This window comes from Mytilus edulis, chromosome 8 (assembly GCF_963676685.1).
Source record: "Mytilus edulis chromosome 8, xbMytEdul2.2, whole genome shotgun sequence".
NCBI classification, from domain to species: domain Eukaryota; kingdom Metazoa; phylum Mollusca; class Bivalvia; order Mytilida; family Mytilidae; genus Mytilus; species Mytilus edulis.
In genome coordinates this window covers 3,091,988-3,101,118 of record NC_092351.1, presented here as the reverse complement: position 1 = coordinate 3,101,118, position 9,131 = coordinate 3,091,988, and positions in this window count along the sequence as shown.

Sequence of the window (9,131 nt, the reverse complement as noted above, 5' to 3'; positions counted from 1 at the left end):
TTATTACCCCCCCCCCCCCCCCCCCCCCCCCAATAAAAAAAACATCAAAAAGGGGGGATTCTCCATCTCTAAATATCACCACAACAATGTTAAATCTGCAAATTAGCGGAAGCAAATTTTTGTTCTACCCTCGCAGTGAAGGCGGTGTTATTTCGATATCCATATATTAGTATGAGTTCGAATCCAGGCGAGGGAAGAACTTAAATTTGCGGAAGCAAATTTGGAGAATTAACATTGTTGTTTTGATATTTAGAGCAGCTATGGATATGAAATGTGTTTTTAGCCGTGTATCGCCTTCACTGGATGGATATGTCAAAGAGTTGTCATTTGTTAAGATGTTATTTCTGTGATTGTATCCTTTAGTAATTACGATAGATATTTAGCTTATCTGTTTTCCGTCTTCATGGCTTTTATACCATGTACTGTGTTGCAACTCTTCTACTGACGAGGAAAGGTAAGACTAGGACCACCGAAAGCTGAACTATTTATAGATAGCCAGTGGTGTAGAGCGGTGAACACATTGCAGGCGGTGTTGTCACGATATCCGAATAGCATGAGTTCGAATCCCGGCGAGGGAAGAACAAAAATTTTCTTCTAAATATTTGAATATTTATCATTGTTGTGCTTTACTGTCTGGTGCTCCAATCAATGGATCTGTCGTAGAGTTGTCACTTGTTTAGCCTGTCGTAGAGTTGTCACTTGTTTAGCCTGTCGTAGAGTTGTCACTTGTTTAGCCTGTCGTAGAGTTGTCACTTGTTTAGCCTGTCGTAGAGTTATCACTTGTTTAGCCTGTCGTAGAGTTGTCACTTGTTTAGCCTGTCGTAGAGTTGTCACTTGTTTAGCCTGTCGTAGAGTTGTCACTTGTTTAGCCTGTCGTAGAGTTGTCACTTGTTTAGCCTGTCGTAGAGTTGTCACTTGTTTAGCCTGTCGTAGAGTTGTCACTTGTTTAGCCTGTCGTAGAGTTATCACTTGTTTAGCCTGTCGTAGAGTTATCACTTGTTTAGCCTGTCGTAGAGTTATCACTTGTTTAGACTGTCGTAGAGTTATCACTTGTTTAGCCTGTCGTAGAGTTATCACTTGTTTAGCCTGTCGTAGAGTTGTCACTTGTTTAGCCTGTCGTAGAGTTGTCACTTGTTTTCGTAGAGTTGTCACTTGTTTAGCCTGTCGTAGAGTTGTCACTTGTTTAGCCTGTCGTAGAGTTATCACTTGTTTAGCCTGTCGTAGAGTTGTCACTTGTTTAGCCTGTCGTAGAGTTGTCACTTGTTTAGCCTGTCGTAGAGTTATCACTTGTTTAGCCTGTCGTAGAGTTGTCACTTGTTTAGCCTGTCGTAGAGTTGTCACTTGTTTACCCTGTCGTAGAGTTATCACTTGTTTAGACTGTCGTAGAGTTATCACTTGTTTAGCCTGTCGTAGAGTTGTCACTTGTTTAGCCTGTCGTAGAGTTGTCACTTGTTTAGCCTATCGTAGAGTTATCACTTGTTTAGCCTGTCGTAGAGTTGTCACTTGCTTAGAAGAGATGAAAAGATGATCATTTCTGTACACAAAAAAAAATACTTCGAGTGTTGTATCAGATATCCTTGTTTAATTCGTACGAGAAGATAACCCCTCCCGAAACGAAAGCTTATTTTTGATAAGCTATAGTTAGATGAGGGGATAAGGTGTCTGCGCAATGCTAGGCGGTGTTGTCGTAGAAGTTAGACATAAAAAGTACAGGTTCAAGCCCCGCTCGGCGAGAAAGAGGATCTACTTTAACATCGTGTGGTTGATATTCTAGACGATCCGGTCCATAGTAAATTGCTGGTTAATCACTTTTATAGATTTCTATATATATTATTATATAAATTGGCAACATATATATATATAAACACAACTCGTCTAAACTTCAACCCAACACTGTTAGATCTGTAAATTTGCTTTCGCAAACTTTTTGTTCTTCCCTCGCCGGAGATATCGTGACACCAAATCGCCTGCACTGTAGCCGTCCCGCTAGACCACACGAACACCTGGGCTTCACAATAATAAAGCTTTCAGTGGCCGCGTTACCTTTCCTCGTCAGTGTTAATCTCGCGGCGTACTACAGTACATGATATATAAGGCATGGAGATGTTATTGTAACAGATCAGCTCAATTATCTATAGTAAAGGATCCTACAAATTAATGCAAGATACTGTCACAGAAAATAATTATATTAATAAGTACGTCCGAGTCAGTGACAACTCTACAACAGATTTATCCATTGGATCACCAGCAATGATGGTGATATATGGCTGTGTACATTAGGCAGCAACCATTTGATTTTCTGGGGGGGGGCTATGGTTTTTTTTTCTGTGCAAACTTTTTTTTTCGCCTGCGGCGAAAAACAATCTATTTTTTTTCGCGACAAGTCGAAAACAATTTTTTTCTTTCAATTTTAGCATTACATATAGTGGCAGCTGAGGGTGAAACAAACAATTTTTTTTTCTCAGAATCAAAAACAAATTATTTTTTTCTCCAAAAACTGGAAACAAACTTTTTTTCCAAAAAAAACCATAGCCCTCCCCAGAAAATCAAATGATTGCTGCCTTATGTATATACAACTCGTCTAAACATAAACCCAACAATGTTAGATCTGTAAATTTGCTTTATAATTCGCCTAAATAACAGCCCAACAATCTTAGTTCTGTAAATTTGCAATAGCAAATTTTTTGTTCTTCCCTGGACGGGATTCCAACTCATGCTACTAAGATATCGTGTCACCAAATTGCGTGGAACTGTGGCCGACGCGCTAGACCACTCGACCACCTAGGCATTACAATAATTAAGCTTTCGGTGCCCGGGTGTTACCTTTCCTCGTCAGTTTGAATATAGCGGCTTAACACAGTACATGCTATATTGTTACAGTAACAGATCAGATGAATTATCTATTATAAAGGCTCCTACAAATTATATTATAAGTAAGTCTGAACCAGTGACTCTACAACAGATTTTATTCATGAGGGATTTTTTTTTTATTTTGATGGTGAACACTACACACAAATTAAAGGAACTGCAATGAAAACTTAAATATGACAGTATCGAGAAAACAAATACATTGTCTGCAAATCAACTGAGAACACCAAAGGAACAGACAACCGATGATGATGTCATCCCGTTTGTGACTTCTCGTGATCCGTCATTACAAAATGCCTTCAAGTTTGCAAAATCGAATTTTCCGATTTTACATCAAAGTGAAACAATGAAAATTTTGGTAAAAGAAGAATCGATAATATTTATAGTAGAAGACAACCGAAATGTTTAAAAGATCAACTTTAATAAACATACAAAAGCGTGATTCGATATAGTTGAAAACATACCATCCGTTAAAACGTGTGTTGATTCCGCTGTGGAGTATGTTCAAGGGACAATTATAATATTTAGAAATTGGCATTACGAAATATACTGGGCAAAAAAAGAAACGTTACATGCTTGTAAGATCATTTAATTTTTTTTATAACAAAAAATTGATAACAATAAGTTAATGGAATAGTTAGCTAAAATAATTTTGAAGAGAACAATAACAAGTTTTCTCTATTGAAAACAATATTGCACATTTTCGGACAATTTTAACAGGACGAGTTCGGAATTCAGATTAACATGTCAATACCTTGTATGACCACCTCTTGCATTTATGACATCCTGACACCTCCGTCTCATGGAATCAACAAGACGTCGAATAAAGTCGTGAGGGATGCTGTTCCATTCCCTGAAAAGTGCTGTTAGAAGCCGGGCGAGCATTTACGGTGGATTTTTGGCTATTTCTAATACGTCGTCAAAGTTCGTCCCAAAGATGTTCAATTGGCGATAAATCTGGAGACATTTCTGGCCAAGGCAACACACGAAGATGGTTATTCTCAAAAAGGTAATCGAAATGTGTGCCACGTGACAACGGGCGTTGTCCTGCTAAAAAAACGTGGTTAAAACGATTTCTTCGGAGAAACGGGAAAACAACTGGAGCAAGAATTTCGTCCCTATACCTTGTTGTATTAAGGTTACCAACGATAATTTTGAGCTCGGTGCGTTCCTGGAAGGTTATTCCGCCCCATACCATGATTCCACCACCAGTAAACCGATCTGTTTCCTGCACGCACGCATCAGAAAATCGTTCATTGTGCCTCCGGTAGACCTTGGTTCTACCGTCGCTAAATTTTAAGTTGAATTTAGATTCATCGGTGAAAAGAACATGTCTCCATGTTTCCCTATTCCATCGAATCTGTACCCGAATCCGTACCAGAGTCCATTGAAGTCGCGCCGTACTGTGACGCTGCGTAAGGATAGGTCCCTTCAATTGACGACGAGCTCTTAGACCAACTTGACGCAATCGGTTACGAACTGTTTGAGCAGATATTCTGTTGTTATGTCTTCCGTGGGTTTGTCTTGCAGTTTGTGACGCGTTTCCAAATCGATTCCGACGATGAATGATGCGGATGTGCCTGTCTGGACGTAACGTCGTTTCACGTGGCCTGCCACTACGGGGGCGATCATTTGTTGTGCCAGTATCTCTAAGACGAGTCTAAGCCTTGCAACAGTCATTCTAGAGACATTAAAATTATTTGCAAACTGTACTTGAGTCATTCCTGTTGCGAACATCCCATTAGCTCGTTCTCTCTCATTTTGACGTAGACGGAGCATTGACTTACGTGTAACTTTTTCAATTTTTTAATGCGACCTTTTGTTCACAATCGTGTTCGACACAATTAATGACCAAAAGGACAACTCGATTCCATCGCTATACAGGTAAATTAAAAAAAAAATGGTTATTTGTTTGAAATCAGAAAATGACGTCACGTCATTTCCGATATTTTTATAAATGAATAAATTTGATAGATAAATAATTCAGGTTACTAGATTTTATCATGAAAATACTTGAAATTATAATATGTGATATTTTCAAATTAAAAAACCAATGTAACGTTTCTTTTTTTGCCTAGTGTATTTAAACAAGATTCTCTCAAGAGCCTGAATCGCTCACCTGGTAAACAATGCCTTCGGTCATGTTTTTTGACGAAATAGAAAATAAAACACGAACTTTATTTTATACACCCTACTGATCATTCAAATGAAGTTTAGTTGAATTTGGTTGAGTGGTTTTAGAGGAGAAGATTTTTTAAAGTTAGCAAATATAATGAACAAATTGTGAAAAATTGTCATTAAAGGTCAATAACCCCTAAAGGGGTCAATTGACAATTTTGGTCATATTAACTTATTTGTAGATCTTACTTTGCTGATCATTTTTGCTGTTTACAGTTTATCTTTATCTATAATTAATATTCAAGATAATGACCAAAAACTGCAAAATTTCCTTAAAATTACCAATTAAGTGGCAGCAACCCAACAATGGGTTGTTTGATTCATCTGAAAATTTCAGGGCTGATAGATCTTGACCCAATGAACATTTTTACCTCATGTCAGATTTGCTTTTAATGCTTTAGCTTTTGAGATATAAGCCAAAAACTGCATTTGACCCCTATGTTCTATTTTAGGTAACGGCGGCCATTTTGGTTGGTTGGCCAGGTCACCGGACACAATTTTCAAACTAGATACCCCAATGATGGTTGTGGCCAAGTTTAGTTTAATTTGGCCCAGTAGTTTCAGAGGAGAAGATTTTTGTAAAAGATAACTAAGATTTATGAAAAATGGTTAAAAATTGACTATAAAGGGCAAGAACTCCTAAAGGGGTCAATTGACCATTTCGGTCATATTAACTTATTTGTAAATCTTACTTTGCTGAACATTATTGCTGTTAACAGTTTATCTCTATCTATAATAATATTCAAGATAATAACCAAAAACAGCAAACTTTCCTTAAAATTACCAATTCAGGGGCAGCAACCCAACAACGAGTTGTCCGATTCATCTGAAAATTTCAGGGCAGATAGATCTTGACCTGATAATCAATATTACCCCGTCAGATTTGCTCTAAATGCTTCGGTTTTTGAGTTATAAGCCAAAAACTGCATTTGACCCCTATGTTCTATTTTTAGCAATGGTGACCATGTTTAATGATAGATCAAAACTTCGGATACAATTTATAAACTAGATACCCTAAGGAACATTCAGTTAAAGTTTGGAAGTATTTGGCCTAGTAGTTTCAGAGGAGAAGATTCTTGAAATAGTTTACGACGACAGACGACGACGGACGACGACAGACGACGGACGACGACGGACGCCAAGTGATGGCATAAGCTCACTTGGCCCTTCGGGCCATGTGAGCTAAAAATGGTAAGAAATTTACAGTAAATGCTAATATGATTTGTAAATCCGAAAATTACTGCAGGGTTTGTTACTCGTGCTGTGTGGATTCAGTAGAATGTGTCCCAGTCAGAGGCGGATTTAGGGGGGGGGGCAGGGGGCCTGGGCCCCCCTTTTTGGGGAAAAATAGGTTGCTTATATAGGGAATCATTGAAGTGTGACTGGATCGGCCCTCCTCTTAGGTCAGTCAGTGGGCCCCCACTTATGAAAAATTCTGGATCCGCCACTGCCAGTGTCTGTAGTGTATGCCCTTATACTTTTACAGTTAGGGTTTTTTTGCTTTTGAGATTCCATTATCATAATTATTAATGTTCTATTTCTTATACTGTATTTTTTCTGTGTTATTTTGGGTCTCTTGTGGAGAGTTGTCAATCATACCACATCCTTTTTTAATATCTATTGTATATTAATATGTGCCAACTGTATAGAAAATAATTACATTAGTGATACAGGAAAAAGTGTGTGCGAACGGGTCAGGATTCATAGAAAGCAAATACGGCAACCCGAGTACAGACAAATTTTATATACTAATAGTCAACTAACTTTTAACCATTACTAAAAAAGAAAACCAACCAATTATTAAATGTTTGTTACTGTCTTTCATATAAACTTACCACTACTAGGCACTAGCTCTTAAACGACTGTAGTAATAGCCACCAACCTCTAAATACAAAAAATAATCTAGTTTCGGTTTAAAACAAACAGTCCACGGTTCATTGATTAACCTTCCTTGTCTTGGGTCAAAATATATGAGACTTGATAAATCAATAAATAAAATGCAAAACGAGTAAAATTGAATTGTTTGTTTGGTTATTGATTCCGAAGTTCACATCAGTACTTTTATCAAAGAACATTTTTATCGTTATAAAATCGTAACAGATTATTTTTTAAGTAGAAAACAAATAAAGAAAATATAATGCTTGAATGAAATAAAAATTGCAGTCGGTTGCTCAACCGCAAACATTCCATTAGAGCCTGTTTAAAGTTCCGGCGGTAGTGATCAGGCGGGACGTTTCAAATACTATATATACTGAATGTTAACATTTTATATCTTTAGACGAATGTTTCTTGAGATAAATCTACCCTTTATTGAATTACCACCGTACTCAAATATGTCTGTGCTATATTGCCAATTTATTTTAGAAAATGTTTCATGTCGGGATGAACCTGAGAAGGACGGAATATATATATTTTGATAATATCTCCTTCAAAGCTGGTGAAAGCAAAACAAAGTTTTGACCAATGTGAAAATGATATCACCGAAAGAACCTTTGTGAGCATGCTTCAAAGACTCATAACTGCTCCAAAAGTTATCTGAAAGAATTTCAAGCATGTCAAGTGGATATTATAAACATTTACTTAATATGTCCAAATATCTAAAAAGTTATAGTATTCAATATGAAAATGGTATTGCAAAATTATTCTCTTTTCATTTTTTTTGTTAATATGTGGATACAAATATAAGTGATACCAATACAGTATTTGTTGTGGTATGAAAGTGTTACTGTTGTAATTAACATTTACTGTTACAATGTTAATTCACACAAAATAAACAAACGAGTGAAAAATGTTGAACATGTACAATGAAATATAGTTTCAGAAATCAATTAAGCCAGATAGGCCTTATAAATTTTGGTCTAATTTTTAACATAATTGAATGACCATTTACACTCAGGACCAAGTCATCAGTAGGCTTACAGATGTATTAATACAACCTAGCATCATTTTGCTAGTAGAGGGAGTAGCATTGTTGTGTAAATTTGTTCTCTTTTTTTTTTAATTTGGTCAATGGACAAATAATGTTTGGTTCAAACAAAAAATAAAATGCTTTTATCTCCCTGTTACTTACATTGTACATAGAAATGATAATACTTTGAGACATCCTTGTACATGAGAGTTGTCTGTAAAATCTTTATTTCACAAAGAATGAATTGCATAACAATGAACCGAGCTCAAAGCAAAGCACTTTAATAATACACTTAGACAGAGAGCTCAATCCAGTGATATACTTTGTACTACAGGTCCTTCATGAACATCGATCAACCAGAACCATATCTCAATAACATGCCATACTACATGGTTGGATCAGAAGTCCTAAAAAAAAACATGATTTTTTTTATCGTATTTAAAGTATATATGCATAGGTTAAAACTTTCACAAATTTGTGATATAATCATTCAGTGTCTGGCAACTATCAATCGCTTCATGCACAAATTGATATAGGTTGAGCAGGAGTGCCCCTCTGTTGGAAATAAAAACATACCTCCACCTAATTTTAGTCAACTGATGAAGAAACATTCAAAACTATAAAATGTTATCTAAGACTTGTCAGTGTCTATATATAGCTATTCACCATCGCCACTGAATCAGTAGTATATGTACACATATATACATGTAAGACTAAAATTAAAGTACATATATAAGACTAAAACTGACATTCGGTCTTTACCTTCATTCCCCAAGTCGTGTTCAAATCTGATTCATGATAAAATATAATTCCAAAATTACAACCAATGAAATCAAAGGCGAATTAAGAGCACCCCCCCCCCCCCCCCCCCCCCCCCCCACCTTGTCTGGAAAAAAATGGTTGATTATTTAGAGAACCACTGGAGCATGACCGGATTGGGCCCTCTCTTAGGCAGTCAGCTTATGAAAATTTCTGGATTCGCCACTGGAAATATCCCTCTAATAGACTAGCGTTTAAATCCCAGTTTTCTAATATGGTAGCTAGGTGGAACCTAAAACTAAAAAATTTGAAAAAAAATATTTTATATATTTCAAATGCATGTACATGTGATAATATAAATTCTCCAAATTTCACTGTATTTTCCCTTTTGATGTTTTTCAACTACAGCCAGATTGGT